The sequence below is a fragment of the Triturus cristatus genome, chromosome 8 (genome assembly GCF_964204655.1).
Source record: "Triturus cristatus chromosome 8, aTriCri1.1, whole genome shotgun sequence".
In the NCBI taxonomy this organism is placed as follows: Eukaryota; Metazoa; Chordata; class Amphibia; order Caudata; family Salamandridae; genus Triturus; species Triturus cristatus.
Window position 1 is genome coordinate 186,578,445 of NC_140591.1, and position 17,497 is coordinate 186,595,941.

General features: G+C 48.4%; 1 protein-coding gene across 2 annotated transcripts in view; it reads right to left on the minus strand.

Moving 5' to 3' along the window:
- SIM2 (SIM bHLH transcription factor 2) overlaps window positions 1–17,497 on the minus strand; it is a 484,182-nt gene that overhangs the window by 397,300 nt on the left and 69,385 nt on the right. Inside the window, exon 1 of one of the 2 annotated variants that reach the window (XM_085621288.1) lies at window positions 11,116–11,343. The exons of the other annotated variant lie outside the window; for it this stretch is intronic. The gene's annotated coding sequence lies outside the window, so the exon portion shown is untranslated. Of the gene's footprint in view, window positions 1–11,115; window positions 11,344–17,497 lie in introns of those variants that run through there. 2 annotated transcript variants of the gene reach the window in all.

Genomic DNA, 17,497 nt, shown 5'->3' on the forward strand with positions numbered 1-17,497 from the left:
GAGTGTGTTGTCTAGCATCCAGCGCTGCTGAGGCCCTGGAGTGTGTTGTCTAGTGTCCAGCGCTGCTGAGGCCCCAGAGTGTGTTGTTTAGAGTCCAGCGCTGCTGAGACCCCGAAATGTGTTATCTAGTGTCCGGTGCTGCTCAGGCCTCGGAGTGTGTTGTCTAGTGTCCAGCGCTGCTGAGGCCCCGGAGTGTGTTGTCTAGTTATGTTATGTTATGTTATTTTTATTTGTACCGCGCACAGCTGCCCCAGCAAAGGGGCGTCCTGGCGCTTTGAGAAGGTGAACACAACACAGCACTAAAAGCGGACAAAAGGAGACGAGACACAACAGATAAGCTAAACAAATAAAAAGGTCTTGATAGCCCGTCTAAACTGAAGGAGCTCATCGATGGCCCGGATTTGTGGAGGAAGAGAATTCCACCAACTCGCTGCCAGGACTCGAAAGGAGCGGCCACCAATTCTGCTCAACTTAAAACGCGGGACCACTGCTAGGTTCTGGCCTAGCGATCTAAGAGTGCGAGAGGGGACATAGGGGATCAGCAATTTCTCCAAGATTTGTGGGGGAGTACCCTTTAGGATTTTAAATGCAAAGCAGAGAACCTTAAATCTAATCCTCTGCTGCACAGGGAGCCAGTGGAGAGAGCGCAGATTATTGGACACCGAGCATCGCCTAGGCAGACCTGTCACCAGTCGGGCCGCAGCGTTTTGAACCCGCTGGAGCCGCAGAGATTCTGACTGGTTTATCCCCGCCAGTAGGGAGCTGGCATAGTCCAGCCTGGACAGCACTGATGCTTGGACCACCAGCTGTCTTGTGGGTGCATCAAAGAATTTGAGGATGGGTCGAAGTCCTCTGATGATGCCATAGCAAGAAGCCGCCACCTTCTTGGTATGACAGATGAAACTCAGAGATGGATCAAGCCACACCCCCAAGTTTTTTATCTCTGCCGCTGGGAGGGGAGTCACACCCAACTCCGAAGGCCACCATTTGTCATCCCACAAAGCCACCTGTTTACCAACCACCATAATCTCCGTCTTCTTGGTGTTTAACTGGAGATAGTTGGAATTCATCCAGTTAGCCACTTCCCGCAGACCATCACAGAACCTGGGAGCCTCCAGGTCTGAATCCCCACTCAGTGTGACCGCCAGCTGCGTGTCATCTGCGTAAGAGACCATGGTCAAGCCCCCCCGCTTGACGACCGCAGCCAACGGTCTCACATACAGATTGAAAAGGGTGGGACTCAGTGAAGACCCCTGTGGGACTCCCTGGTCTAGCGGGTAGGATGATGACTTACCGGGCGGGATCGCCACCTGGAATGACCTATCCGTAATTAAGGAACGAAACCAGTGCAAGGCGGAGCCAGAAACGCCGACCTCCTCAAGACGCCGAATCAGAATCCCGTGCGAGACCGTGTCGAAGGCAGCACTAAGATCTAATAACAGTAGTGCCACCGTCCGACCGGAATCCAGCACGGAACGCAGATGCTCGACCATCGAGAGAAGGGCCGTCTCCGTGCTGTGACCCGCACGGAACCCGTTCTGGGTAGGGTCGAGAATGTTAAGCCTACCAAGATGGTCTGTAAGAGTGGCATTCACATGGGCCTCCGCTATTTTCGTGGCCCAAGGGAGAAGGGAGATAGGGCGGTAGCTTTCAGGTTTAAGGGGGTTAAGGGTCGCCTTCTTCAGAATTGGCGTGACTACTGCCTGCTTCCATCTAACGGGAACCACTCCAGAAGAGAGAGACAGGTTGATCAAGGACAGCACCGGGGTACGGCAAACCGGTGCCAGGGTCTTAAGTTGGGCCGGTTTCAGCGGGTCTGCCGGAGATCCAGACTTGATTTGGCGCTGAGAAAGTCAAACACCTCCAGAGATAAGGGGGGTAAGATGGAAAGACATTCCCCCTCACCTAAGGTGCGACCAACCTGCTCTAGCATCAGGGAACCCGTTGGGAAAGTGCGATAGATGGCTTGCACTTTTTCATGGAAGAAAGAGGCCAAACCCTCACAATGTGAGTCCGAGCATATTTCCACTGCAGTTGCTCTCTTCGCCATCAAGTCCTTTAATACTTTAAAAATAAGTTTCGATGGATTGGCAGAGTTCTGAAACTGTTGAGCATAAAAGGAAGCGCGAGTTTGACACACTGCCCTGTGATAAATCTTGACCTTGGCCAGATAACATATTTTCAGATCTGGGTCGTACGACTTCCTCCATAATCTTTCGGCCTGTCTACAGGCCCTCTTAAGAGATGCCAAGGAAGTGTCATACCAAGGGCTCGGCTCCTTCCGGTGACACTTGGACCAACACATAGGAATCAGAGAATCGAGGGCACCAGATATCCACTCACAGAAGCAGTCGTATCCACAATCGACCTCAGTGAGCGGACCTAAAGGAACCTTCTCGAGCTGATGGTAAAAATCCTCCAGTCTTAATTTGTTCCAGTGTCGTTTAAGAACAAGTCTATCCTGAGATAGAAAAGGAGAGTCAGACAAAGAGCATGCCGTTTTCACCAGCATGTGGTCTGTCCAGACCAACTGGGAGGAACCAAGAACTCTGAGTCCTTCTAGATTTGTGAAGAACGGGTCAAGAATATGACCACCTTTATGTGTGGGGAAAGTAATCATCTGCGAAAGCTGTAAAGCCTCAAGATCCGCCAGAAAGCTCCTAATAGAGGGTAAAGAAGGGCAGTCCAAATGGAGATTAAGATCTCCCACAACATTAAAATTTGCGCATCCTAGTGCCTCTATGCTAATATACTCAGGAAGAGCAGCCCTAAAACCAGAGTCACAGCCCGGAGGCCGATAAATTAATAGCCCAGAGAAGGTAAACTGGTGACTAAACGCTATTTTAAATAGGGCACCCTCACACCCCAAAAGTTCAGCGGCTTTCCACTCGCAGGGATAACACCGTTTGGTGGCCATCGCAATACCTCCACCTCTAGTCGTCCGATTTAATGTGAAAATAGCATACTCTGGGGGAAAGGCTAGGTTAATTATCGAGGAGTCAGAGTCCTGGAGCCACATTTCCGTCAGAAAAAGCACATCCGGCGAACCATCAATAAGAAGGTCGTAAACCTCCTGATGGTGCTTTACCACAGATCTGACGTTTAAGCTCCAGATACTCAGGTCCCGTTGACCTATCCTCTTTATAACAGGCCCCAAGGAGTGTATATTAGAGGGGGGTTCCAATGACCAAGCACCACACCTACAATGATATGGGCCACACAGCGGGACTACAGGCGAAAACTCGCAGCGTGTACATCGGTCCCGAAGGGCCAGTAGATCGGCCCTACTATAAGTTCTCAAAAGTATAGTCATGATGGCCAGCGCTGCTGAGGCCCCGGAGTGTGTTGTCTAGCTTCCAGCTCTTCTTAGGCTCCGGAGTGTGTTGTCTAGCGTCCAGCGCTGCTGAGACCCCAAAATGTGTTATCTAGTGTCCGGTGCTGCTGAGGCCCCGGAGTGTGTTGTCTAGTGTCCAGCGCTGCTGAGGCCCCGGAGTGTGTTGTCTAGTGTCCAGCGCTGCTGAGACCCTGAAATGTGTTATCTAGTGTCCGGTGCTGTTGAGGACCCGGAGAGTGTTGTCTAGTGTCCAGCGCTGCTGAGGACCCAGAGTGTGTTGTCTAGTGTCCAGCGCTGCTGAGGCCCTGGAGTATGTTGTCTAGCTTCCAGCCCTTCTTAGGCTCCGGAGTGTGTTGTGTAGCGTCCAGCGCTGCTTAGGCCCCGGAGTGTGTTGTCTAGCATCCAGCGCTGCTGAGGCCCCGGAGTGTGTTATCTAAGGTCCAGCGCTGCAGAGGCCCCGGAGTGTGTTGTCTAGGGTCCAGCTCTACTGAGGCCCCAGAGTGTGTTATCTAGTGTCCAGCGCTGCTGAGGCCCCGGAGTCTGTTGTCTAGTGTCCAGCGCTGTAGAGGCCCCGGAGTGTATTGTCTAGTGTCCAGCGCTGCTGAGGCCCCGGAGTGTGTTGTCTAATGTCCAGCGCTGCTGAGGCCCCTGAGTGTGTTGTCTAGTGTCCAGCGCTGCTGGATCCCCGGAGTGTGTTGTCTAGCTTCCAGCGCTTCTGAGGCTCCAGAGTGTGTTATCTACGGTCCAGCTCTACTGAGGCCCGGAGTGTGTTGTGTAGCGTCCAGCGCTGCTGAGGCCCCAGAGTGTGTTATCTAGGGTCCAGCTCTTCTGAGGCCCCGGACTGTGTTGTCTAGAGTCCAGCGCTGCTGAGGCCCCGGAGTGTGTTTTCTACCGTCCAGCGCTGCTGAGGCCCCGGAGTGTGTTGTCTAGCTTCCAGCACCTCTGAGGTTCCAGAGTGTGTTATCTACGGTCCAGCTCTACTGTGGCCCCGGAGTGTGTTGTCTAGCTTTCAGCGCTTCTGAGGTTCCAGAATGTGTTATCTACGGTCCAGCTCTACTGAGGCCCCGGAGTGTGTTGTCTAGCATCCAGCGCTGCTGAGGCCTCGGAGTGTGTTGTCTAGCTTCCAGCGCTTCTGAGGCTCCAGAGTGTGTTATCTACGGTCCAGCTCTACTGAGGCCCCGGAGTGTGTGGTCTAGCTTCCAGCGCTTCTGAGGCTCCAGAGTGTGTTATCTACGGTCCAGCTCTACTGAGGCCCCGGATTGTGTTGTCTAGCGTCCAGCGCTGCTGAGGCCCTGGAATGTGTTCTCTAGGGTCCAGCTCTTCTGAGGCCCTGGAGTGTGTTGTCTCGCATCCAGCGCTGCTGTGGCCCCCGAGTGTGTTGTCTAGCGTCCAGTGCTGCTGAGGCCCCCGGGTGTGTTGTCCAGCTTCCAGCGCTTCTGAGGCTCCAGAGTGTGTTATCTACGGTCCAGCTCTACTGAGGCCCCGGAGTGTGTTGTCTAGTGTCCAGCGCTGCTGAGGCCCAGGAGTGTGTTATATGGGGTCCAGCTCTTCTGAGGCCCTGGAGTGTGTTGTCTAGCATCCAGCGCTGCTGAGGCCCCCGAGTGTGTTGTCTAGCGTCCAGCGCTGCTGAGGCCCCGGAGTGTGTTGTCCAGCTTCCAGCGCTTCTGAGGCTCCAGAGTGTGTTATCTACGGTCCAGCTCTACTGTGGCCCCGGAGTGTGTTGTCTAGCTTTCAGCGCTTCTGAGGCTCCAGAGTGTGTTATTTACGGTCCAGCTCTACTGAGGCCCTGGAGTGTGTTGTCTAGCGTCCAGCGCTGCTGAGGCTCCAGAATGTGTTATCTACGGTCCAGCTCTACTGAGGCCCTGGAGTGTGTTGTCTAGCTCCAGCGCTGCTGAGGCCCCGGAGTGTGTTGTCTAGCGTCCAGCGCTTCTGAGGCCCCAGAGTGTGTTATCTAGGGTCCAGCTGTTCTGAGGCCCCGGAGTGTGTTGTCTAGCTTTCAGCGCTTCTGAGGCTCCAGAGTGTGTTATCTACGGTCCAGCTCTACTGAGGCCCCGGAGTGTGTTGTCTAGCGTCCAGCGCTGCTGAGGCCCCGGAGTGTGTGGTCTAGCTTCCAGCGCTTCTGAGGCTCCAGAGTATGTTATCTATGGTCCAGCTCTACTGAGGCCCCGGAGTGTGTTGTCTAGCTTCCAGCTCTTCTGAGCCTCCAGAGTGTGTTCTCTACGGTCCAGCTCTACTGAGGCCCTGGAGTGTGTTATCTAGCGTCCAGCGCTGCTGAGGCCCCGGAGTGTGTTGTCTAGCTTCCAGCGCTTCTGAGGCTCCAGAGTGTGTTATCTACGGTCCAGCTCTACTGAGGCCCCGGAGTGTGTTGTCTAGCTTCCAGTGCTTCTGAGGCTCCAGAGTGTGTTATTTACGGTCCAGCTCTACTGAGGCCCTGGAGTGTGTTGTCTAGCGTCCAGCGCTGCTGAGGCCCCGGAGTGTGTTGTCTAGCGTCCAGCGCTTCTGAGGCCCCAGAGTGTGTTATCCAGGGTCCAGCTGTTCTGAGGCCCCCGAGTGTGTTGTCTAGCGTCCAGCGCTGCTGAGGCCCCGGAGTGTGTTGTCTAGCGTCCAGTGCTTCTGAGGCCCCAGAGTGTGTTATCTAGGGTCCAGCGCTGCTGAGGCCCCCGAGTGTGTTGTCTAGCGTCCAGCGCTGCTGAGGCCCTGGAGTGTGTGGTCTAGCTTCCAGCGCTTCTGAGGCTCCAGAGTGTGTTATCTACGGTCCAGCTCTACTGAGGCCCCGGAGTGTGTTGTCTAGCTTCCAGCGCTTCTGAGGCTCCAGAGTGTGTTATCTACGGTCCAGCTCTACTGAGGCCCTGGAGTGTGTTGTCTAGCTTCCAGCGCTTCTGAGGCTCCAGAGTGTGTTATCTACGGTCCAGCTCTACTGAGGCCCCGGAGTGTGTTGTCTAGCTCCAGCGCTGCTGAGGCCCCGGAGTGTGTTGTCTAGCGTCCAGCGCTTCTGAGGCCCCAGAGTGTGTTATCTAGGGTCCAGCTGTTCTGAGGCCCCGGAGTGTGTTGTCTAGCTTTCAGCGCTTCTGAGGCTCCAGAGTGTGTTATCTACGGTCCAGCTCTACTGAGGCCCCGGAGTGTGTTGTCTAGCGTCCAGCGCTGCTGAGGCCCCGGAGTGTGTGGTCTAGCTTCCAGCGCTTCTGAGGCTCCAGAGTATGTTATCTATGGTCCAGCTCTACTGAGGCCCCGGAGTGTGTTGTCTAGCTTCCAGCTCTTCTGAGCCTCCAGAGTGTGTTCTCTACGGTCCAGCTCTACTGAGGCCCTGGAGTGTGTTATCTAGCGTCCAGCGCTGCTGAGGCCCCGGAGTGTGTTGTCTAGCTTCCAGCGCTTCTGAGGCTCCAGAGTGTGTTATCTACGGTCCAGCTCTACTGAGGCCCCGGAGTGTGTTGTCTAGCTTCCAGTGCTTCTGAGGCTCCAGAGTGTGTTATTTACGGTCCAGCTCTACTGAGGCCCTGGAGTGTGTTGTCTAGCGTCCAGCGCTGCTGAGGCCCCGGAGTGTGTTGTCTAGCGTCCAGCGCTTCTGAGGCCCCAGAGTGTGTTATCTAGGGTCCAGCTGTTCTGAGGCCCCCGAGTGTGTTGTCTAGCGTCCAGCGCTGCTGAGGCCCCGGAGTGTGTTGTCTAGCGTCCAGTGCTTCTGAGGCCCCAGAGTGTGTTATCTAGGGTCCAGCGCTGCTGAGGCCCCCGAGTGTGTTGTCTAGCGTCCAGCGCTGCTGAGGCCCTGGAGTGTGTGGTCTAGCTTCCAGCGCTTCTGAGGCTCCAGAGTGTGTTATCTACGGTCCAGCTCTACTGAGGCCCCGGAGTGTGTTGTCTAGCTTCCAGCGCTTCTGAGGCTCCAGAGTGTGTTATCTACGGTCCAGCTCTACTGAGGCCCTGGAGTGTGTTGTCTAGCTTCCAGCGCTTCTGAGGCTCCAGAGTGTGTTATCTACGGTCCAGCTCTACTGAGGCCCCGGAGTGTGTTGTCTAGCGTCCAGCGCTTCTGAGGCTCCAGAGTGTGTTATCTACGGTTCAGCGCTGATGAGGCCCCAGTGTGTTATCTAGGGTCCAGCTGTACTGAGGCCCCAGAGCATGCTACTACCGCCCAGCGCTGCTCATGCGTGGTCTCCTGGGAAGGTAATAAATGTAATGCATACATCCTTGAGGTGAGCCTGCGCCTTTGTCCAGTTGAGTCTTTTCACGCCATCGAATAAGGACAGATGACCGTGGTGCAATAACTGAATGAAGAGGGGTGACTTTGGTGCAACAAATCAGTGAGAAACTTCGGGGTTCCATCTGTTACTTTTGCTCCTGTTCAGGCGAGAGAGGAGGGATGCTGTGTGTTCAAAGTTTGCTCGGTGGGAAATGCTGCTAAATCCTCGCAGTGCTCCGAACTGAGGGGTTGAGCTTTGTTAATTTTTAACACCTTCCTACAAGCTAAAAGCAATATCTACCGGCGAATCAACACGATTTAATTACAGTTTGAATATTTTAAATAAGTTATCAAGCGGACCACAGTCCAGACGGTTTAATAATTAAGTTGAGTGTATTTAAGTTGTATTAAGGTGGCGTAGAGGGCAAAATGCGTTAAAGTAAAAATTTTCACGTGAGTAGTATTCTATTTTCAAACATTCACTTAAAATGCTGCCTGAGAAGGTATACCTTCTGAATGCGTTTCAACAAAAATTATGCGATACGTGTACTTCTTTCTTTTTGTGATCTGTTTTTTTCCATTTCACTGTTTTCTCTCTTTCTTCCTTCATTAATTTTTTCTTCATTCTTTCTCTCCTTTTTTCTTCCATTCTTAATTTATGTTCTCATTCTTTCTTACTATTTTCGTTTTCTTTGATTGTTTCTTTCATATTCCATATTTTTGCATTTCCTTTCTGCTTTCGTCCATTCGTTGTCTCTTCTTCTTGTAACCCCTCATTCTTATCGTTCTTCCTTTCGTTTGTTGCTATCTTTCTAGGTCTAGCTTTCTTTGTCTCGCTCATTCCTCATTTGTGTCTTGATTTATTTTATTTGTCCGCCTACATCTCCCTTCAATTCGTTCTGTTTTTCTTTCGTTTTCATTTCCTCCCTCTACCATTTCTTTCTTTCTACCCTCTCATCTCTCTATTTAGGCATGTATTTATCTCCACGCTTTTGTTTTTTCTGCGTGTCCGCTTCGCTCGCTGTCCTGTCATCTCGCAGTCTCTTCTTTTTTCCTTCTACCCCTTGGACTCTTTTTCTTTTCTATATCACGCTGTCCTACTCCCTCTTGTTCATTCCTTCTTTTTCTTTCTCACGCCCATAAATCACGCAAGGTCTCCTCCGTAAACGCGCCATATAATGTCAGCTATCGCGTCTACCATCATCCACCCCGGCTCGCTCGCGTTCTTCAACTTGACTTTCATTGGTTCCTGGCAAAGCATTTATCGTGATCTCTGGTAATTCGGAAATAAATGTCAGCAAATTCTCTGTGAGTGCTGGGTGTAGTAGAGTCACAGTGCCTCGATTGGCCTCTGTCTCTGTTGCTATTCCCTAAACACTGCTCTCCACACGCATGCATTCATTTGCATCATTTCACACATCGTTCGCCAGACTAAGGAGGGACGGTCTGTCGGTTGGGGGACTCTGCGACCCGCGTCCTCGCACGGTAATCGCTCACATAGTGGGTCATTTCCGGTACTCTAGGCCACTGGGCGATCGCACTGTGCACTCTATGACAGTCTATAACTTGGGAGAGTCTGGGACACCGGTCCTCGCCCTCTGATTGTCTGTCCTTGAGGCTCTCTATAGCCCCCCAGCTCTAATATTGTGACCTTGTGACCCTGTGCCGCTTTGAGTACTCCAGGACCCCTCACACTGTGGACTTTGTTACAAACTGTCACTTAAGGAAGTCTCTGGCCCTTGTTCCTCCTATTGTTGCGGTGGACTCTATGATAGTCTGTGACTTGGGGCACTCTGGGGACCTGGGCTCTCGCATAGTGGACTCTATGGAGACCTTCACTTAAGGCACTCTGTGGCGTTTGTTCCACACACTAGTTACTATGACAGACTGCCACTTGGATCCAGTCATAGTTTGGCACGTGGGACAGTCTAGGGCCCTCTGTCTTTGCCCTGGGGAGTCTGTGGCAGTCTGTCACATGGGACAATCTCAAGAGCCCGCCCCTGTGGCCATGAGTTGTGGACTCCTTGATGGTCTGTCAAGTAGGGCAGTTCGGAGCCCTGGGTCCTGGAATTGTGGACTTTATGACAGTGTGTCAGTTGGAGTTTTCGGGCCTCGTCTAGACCCTCGCATAGTCTGTCACTTGTGAGCACTCTGGCGCTTTGGGTTCCTCGCGCACCGGACCATATCACAGTGGTCAATGGATGGTGCTCTGGGACCACCGCATCCTCCCAAGGTTGATTCGATGACTTCGCACTTTGAACTGCCAGTGTGCACGTCTTACCAGACCGGCAAAAAACATTTTTAGAACGCATAGCTCTGTGTCATTCGAGGAAGTATGTCCGCATAGCGTCAGAGTTAAAATTAGCATTTCCAAAAAATAACCGACAAATATCTGTTTTGTACTTATCCTGTGTTGCTTTGTTTCTACCGTGTTTCCTATATTTATTTCGTCCCCCTTATCAGTTTTTTTATTTTCTTTATTTTCAATTTTATGGGCCCTCCTTTCATTTATACTTTTTCATAGCTTTGAACTTTGGAGTTTCCCAGAAATATCTTCCTTTTCCCTTAATCTTGTCTTTCTTAATTTCTTTAGCTATTTTACTTTTTGTGCTTATTTCCGCTATACCTCTCATTTTTCGTTTTCGTTCTTTCCGTACTTTATTAATTCTTTCGTATAATGTATTTTGTAATTCTTTCATCTTTTCATTCAATGTTAACCTTACATATTTTTCTCTTCCATTTACATTTCTCATGCCTCTCTTTTATCTGTCTTTGCCACTTTCTTTTCTCTTTTTACTTTCTCCTTTTCTTGCATCCATCCCACTCTCTCTTCGCGGTTACTAATAAGTGTACAGCTCACAATTTTAACACAACTATTCAGCTCAAAATATTTTTAATCAACGTGTTGCATTGAGTACAAATCGTTTATAATACTACCTGTTATTCTTGAGGTGGGGGTTACAGAACAGCCTCCTTCCAAGCACAGTGTACCCACTGTGTCGGCGTTAGGAAACGGGATGGTCGGGCCCGAATGTACCAAGAAGAAAGGGGGGGGGGGGGGACTCCGTTGAGAAGGGTCCCCTTAAATTCCGACCTAGTCCGCTTGTAGGTGAAGGCGAAGAAGATTTTGTGTGAGTCCTCTGGTCAGTCTGCTGCTGTTTCTGGGCATAGCCCTTTCATGGCGCTTTTAGACCTGAAGCCCCACAACAAATGTACAAGACACATAAAACCAAACCATCTGTGAGAAGTGTGTGAGGGGGGAAGGTGGGGGGGGGGGGGTGAAAGAGGGATGCCAGGTGTGCGCGGAGGCCGTGAATTTAGCAGATGCCCATAGTTTTAATACTACAGGTTGCTTACTTAGCGAGTCCCAAGTGAAACATAGAACACTGGGGTACAGCCAAGGGTAACTAGTTGTGCCCAAGACCACTCATTTTGACTAAGTGGGGAATCCGGGATTGCAAAAGAAAAGCCAAGTGCGCCTCTCCCTGTCCAATGCCAACCCCAGATGGACATAGCATACCTCAGGATTAAAAGAACATTTATTTGAAGTTGGCGTACTTTGCCGTGTTCAGTTTAGTGTGTCATGTAATTGAGAAAAATCAGTAAAAATTACCGAGTCAAAGCTGCTGGGTAAGTTCTCCTCAGCGGTAAGTATGCTTCATATGCCCAGAGTCAATGCCGCCTCCCTGGGGCACCTCGTATACAAGTTCCGCCCTTTCTGCTCTGCCCTTTCGTTTCAGCTGTGGTCGCCCTTCATGCGACCTCTACCGCCTGGAAATACACGAGCCGGTGTGTGCGTCATGGCACTATATTTCGGAGTAGATACCTATTTTCCAGTGGGTTTTTTTAAAAACAGGAAATAATCCTTTCGAGTATCACGCGCTCACGGAGCCTTAAGGGGGAGGACGCGCAACTGTCCCTGCGGAGGTGCCGTCAGCGGCAGCTCGCGGTTCACGCTCCCATTTGTGGGGGTACTGAGCACCCCGGGGGCACTATACAGAGGCCCGTCAGACAGTGCAAGCGAATTGGGCACCAGGCGCTAAGAGCCAGAGTTAGAGCCATAGTGACACGAGACTTTCCTCAACGGCAGATTAGTATAACGCTTGACAACAGAACACAAACATTTCAAATTATTGTGTTTTTTTGCCCTGGGGCTGTCATTGCAGTGTTTAATCGCTGGTCCCTATTGCACTTGTACTTTTTGTAATCTAGCTATCTATCTCGTGGCAGCTTGCAGAGGTAACGCTGTGGGGCGGTGCAGGGCGGGGTTGGGTTGGGGGGGGGGGGGGTAGAGGCGTCCGACATACCACGGCAGATATTTATTTATTTATTTACGTTCACCTTTGCCGTCGTATGTCGGACTCCACTACTCCCCACCCAGCACCGCCCCCGCCCGCCTCACTGACCCATAGAGTTACCTCTACGAGCCGCCACTCTATCTATCTATCTATCGATCTATCTATCTATCTATCTATCTATCTATCTATCTATCTATCTATCTATCTATCTATCTATCTATCTATCTATCTATCTATCTATCTATCTATCTATCTATCTATCTACCTACCTACCTACCTACACCTGCCCCTTTCTCTTCCTCCTCCTCTCTGTATGGCCCTATCATTCTCTTTGGTTTTGTCTGTGTCTCTTTCACTCTCTCACACACACTCACAGAGTATCATCAATTCTTTTCTCTCTCTTCTCAAACTGCTTTTTTTTAGTAAGTTTACACTTTTGAGTATGTTTACTACTTTTTGGTGTTCACAGACTGGACTTTTGTAGTAAAATGCACTTTTGTAGTACTTTAGACTTTGGTAGTAAATCCAGCACTACGCATGCTCAGCCACAGGTACTGCAACACCCTTGTATAGAAAATAACAGAGGTAGGGACTTGCTTTGGAAATAATGTTACATTAATTTACATTATTTAAAATATAAATACATTTAAATGAATGTTAACACATACAAAAATAGTACATACTTATTATTTAATAATTATTGAATAATAAATATGTACCATTTTATATATTTTAAATATATGTGTATGTATAAATACCAGTCTATGACTGGGTGCTGTGTGATGTCACAAGTCTCGAAGTAGCTGATTCAACCTGATATGTTAGAGCTGGGGGTAATTTATCCAGCGTAATACAAGAACTCAATGGGGTTAGCTTTCTGAAGCTTGGTGTGGCTGCATATTCATCTCTGCGACGAGCATTGTTATTGGAATCAGCTTTACAGAGCTGAGTGTGGGAAATTGCTGCTTTTCATTCTTACCCAGTGGGACAGAGAAACGACCTCTGTGTATATTTTACTTTGATCAAAAATGATAAAGCATTGTCCTTCTTGATCTAAACTGAATGACAGTCATTGTCACCACTTCTTACAGCAGTTTCTGACCGCCGATGATGAGCAGCTGCTTTTTGACAATTTAGACCCCCTCGTTCATTCTCTAATTATTCCCAAAAAGCTTTGTTTGTTGGGGCGAGGTTTTTCCAATCACCCTCCTCACTGCAAATATACACAGAGCCATCAATTATCTACACTTTAAAATTGAATTATATAGTGTGGACAGGGTTGGTCTGAATGATGCAAGAAGAGATTAATATGATGTCACAGCATAATGGTTACAAGATAATACACCCACACTGGTGTCATTATTTTGATGTTAGGACAATTGTAATGCCATGAAGATATATTTTTAGTCCAGAAAGCAAAACTTGGTAACTCCTTTGCAAGCAAAATATTAAGTATCCAGTAGCACATGAAGTTAAGATAAGATGCGAAAATCTGCTGTTTCTGGGATTACCACTCGGCTAGTGGTCCTGGCAAACTGTTGGAATCTGTATCTACCACAGCCCTTTGTCTCACAGCAACCAGCACTGGACAACATGATGACAGATACAGGTAAAGTGTCTGATCGAGAGTCACTAGTCCACCCTCACTTATTGAGTAGCCACAATTCACCGCTTTCAAACTATGCAATATCGATGTCTCCCATTTGGTCTATAGCCAGCCAGCTAGCCAGCCCTCTATATAACAACCCACTCATTACTAATTGGAGGTACATGCTTTATTTAAAGAGATCTGCGGCACCTTCTGCTACTGAAGGACTCAAACATAGTCCACACCTCTAGGTCCTAATTACCTATTCATTCAGATGATTAGTTATCATCTTACATGTGAGTGACCTATTACAACAACCAATAAAAAGATGACTGTAACCCGGTCCATTGCAGTACTTCTTTGTCTCTCGCATCCCGCAATATGTAGCAGCTTGCCCCAGTTCCAGATTTCAGCACAGGGCCTAGCAGCTTTTCTGGCATGCTTACTGGACTTCACATTTGTTTTCAATGATAAGTGTCTGGCAGCACATCTGAGGCGCTCATTTGACATGCAGCCAACCTGCATGGCAATGTTTATCAAAAGGTCATACAGTGCTAATACATAACCTTTTGAGGTCTTGACAATTTAGAATCTCATTACTACCACCCCCGCCACCACTGCCATTACTTCCACCAATACCACTTTTGTCACAGCCATTGCCACCACTGCCATTGCCACCACTGCTACCACCACTACAACCTCCATTACCACCACAGATACCAACATTATCATTGAGACCACCACCATAACCACTAATACTACGACCTCAACCTTCTTGTGTGTGTAATAGTAATGTGTGTTCACAGCGGGTGTGTGTGTGTGTGTAAGAGTAAAGATGGTGAGGGCGTGTGTGTGTGTGTAAGAGCAAAGATGGTGAGGGCATATATGTGAGAGGCACTGTTTCTCTGCTATCAGTAATAAAAGAAAAATGAATTTGCAAAGCCATTAGGTCTGGCCTAACTGTGGCAAACGTATGCAAACAGCATTTCGGCATGCCTTTGTTTGCGTGTGTTATCAAATTAAAGCCAGACCTATCGACTTTGCCAGTGCTTGCTCCATTCATATTCCAGTCAGGTCAAGCAAATGTGTTATTGAAAACTAGAAATAAGTACTGCAGGTAAACATGTATATATATGATTAGCAAAATGTAGAAAGAGAAAATAGACTGCAATGTAAAAATGTACGCATATACTTGGTATTTTTACATGTATAAGTGGAAGTAAACAGTAAGTCCTGTTTAATATAAATAGTGTATCTAAGTAGTATATGTGAATATGCCTACATAACGTGCAACTATTATTATGTACATTTGAGCTTGTAAACTAAATAGTGCATGCAGCTATCTACCAAATAGTATATATGAACATTTTGTGAAAAGTACATGTAATAACATATATAACTAGCACACTTAAACAGGTTATGGTAACCAATGCAAGTATGGTGGGCAAGTGACCACAACATATCAACATGCATATATAATAGAATCTAGTAAATGTGAATATCGCAGTGCAACTATTTCATGTGCTGAAAAGTGTATTTAAAATGAGCACATGCATTGTATTTTATTGTTGTGAAAACACCTTTCAAACCACCACAGGGAAAGCAGGAGCAACTGGGCCCAACCGTAGGAGTTGATGCCTTTTACACAGGTTGTTTCGGGCCTTAACTTACTATACAGTCTGAGTAACAGGACCAAGTAGTATCCCATCAGCACTTGACTCTCAGTGGTAGCGTGGGTTGAACAGTCCAAACCTTTGGAAACCCCCGTAAATGAATGTCTTGCCAGATACTTGCTTTTCTGAAAAAAACAGTATTTACATGCAAACACAAAGTGAAATCCAGCTGGCAACAAATAATACACCTACTAGATATTTTGCTGCGTCAAGCTGTGTAATTTTGGAAGCACAGGGATGTATCATATTAAGAACAACACAACGCATCTGTTTGCTTTCCCCAGCGCTGGCGCATATTGGCTGCCTGCGTTGAGGGTATGATTGTTTTTGTGCAGGAAGGGACACCTTCCTGCACAAAAACAATAATTGATGGCATTTATCTCTTTCTATGCATGCGGCAGAATTCAGCATGCATAGTAAGAGGAAAAAACAAGGAGAAATATAAGTATTTCTCCTCTTTGTGCCACTCATATGCCTCCCCGGGGAGGCATTGGATTCTGACATATTCCCAGCTTTACAAAAATGTGTAAATCTGGAAATGTATCAGGTTTCATGGATGTTGCTTGAGAACACCCACAGCAACACCCACGGAACTCCCCTTTCACGCAGAGTAATGCGTGAAGGGGGCCCATATTTACAAGGCCATGAAATGTCACGCATGGTGACTTTACCTGGCCTTGTAAAAAGTGACGCAACGGCAGCACAATGACCTTGTAAATGAGGCCCTTAGTCTCCATAAGCCCGACACTCTAGAGTTGTCCTGGTAAGTCCCTGAGTCCCACTTCCCTAAGGACTGTGATTATTCTGCATTCATGTGAGGCACAACTTAAGTTAGTCCCTGCTACGAAGTATGCTTTCAAAGTTACACAATGACTTCTCAAAAGTCAAAGTGTCTCAGCACCAAAGTGCTTTCAGCCAGAGGCTTGGTGGGCCAAAAGCTGCCTCACGTTACATGAGTGGGCCAGTAGGCAGTGACACAGTTAAAAAAACTGTTTAGTCTTCTGATAACTAATTGAAAAAGAGGACGCTGCCACCACTGCACTTGTGGTACTTAACTGTGAGTAAAGCCAGTAGCCCTTTACTACTACCAAGGTAACATTTATGCGCTCCTCCCGGTCTAGTACGACTGCAGTCCATAAGACAGGCCTAGGTCATGGTGTACCCACATGATCTGTGTACACTCATAATGAAACATCAGTACCTAGGATCCAAATATCAATGCAGCCTGGCCACTCAGGGCAGGGGTGCGCACCCATCATCATGCAGGGGACTTTAACCAACCCAACAATTGTATATCAGCATTTATATAGAGCCTACTGCCCCTGTGTAGGACACAGACGCGCTTGCCTAAATGGGCAACAAGCTATGCTGTGTACAGTTTGTGGTTGGAAGGGTGCTGTCTTTGTTTTTTGTTGCTGTATGGGAAGTGTTTCTATGTCATGTGTGATAAACATTGAGGTGTGATTGTCGTGTTATGGGATGCAGAACTCTGCAGTGTGGTGGATGACAAAGTTGAGAAAGAGATGCTCAGTTTATGGTTATAAGTAGGCTGGCAGCTTTAACCATCTTAGCAGATCCCTTAGCAGGTCCCTTTATGGCATTTCTTTATCACCATATTCTACTTTGCTGATTACTGCTCTGGTTTATCCAACTTGATATTTTGTTTAAAATCTTTGGTCCTCAGCAGGCATGGTTGGAAGGCGAAATTGTGATGAGATCTGTTGGAATGGGCTTTGGCACTCTCATTCCATGTCTGAGTGTCACTGGATGATGTAAAGAAGCAGTCATAGTGTGTAGCGCTAGTTGGGACCTGCAGTGGTGGACTACATTAGAGTCATCTGGTTGGCCAGCAGTATGTGTCAGATCGCTTCAGTTAATCGATGCCTGTTCAGTGGGTGATGGCTGGTGTATTAGCTGGTGCAGTGCTTGGTGATGGACAAGACCCGCAGTATATATGTCTTATGCAAGTGTAAGATGATTGAGCTATAGTTGGTGGCTGACCGCTGAGTATTATCGTAGTAGTACTTTTGCGGTCCACAAGGGTATACATACTTTATCATATAATACCCCGGCTAATCACAGGTCAGCCCTTCATAGCTTTCCTGGATATAGAAAGCTGGGTGCTGGTTGGGCTGTCCATATATGTGCATTCGGATCTAGGAAAAAGCAGAATGCCACTGGTCCTAACAGTGAATGTATCAGGGTTGGCTCTTCCACTATGTTGGCGGAGCGTTGCCCCACTGCTTTTTTGCAGTGAATCAAAGGGAAAATAAAATGATAATAACTTGTGTTATTATGATTTTATTTTCTCCTACTTATGCAGCTTTGCGTGAGGGGTCAGGGGAGGAATGGTAGGCCGCACCCTCCGAAGTGCGCAATGACTGCTTGGCTGGCCCTCTCAGGCCGCCCAAAACAGTTTTGCACACTTCACATGTT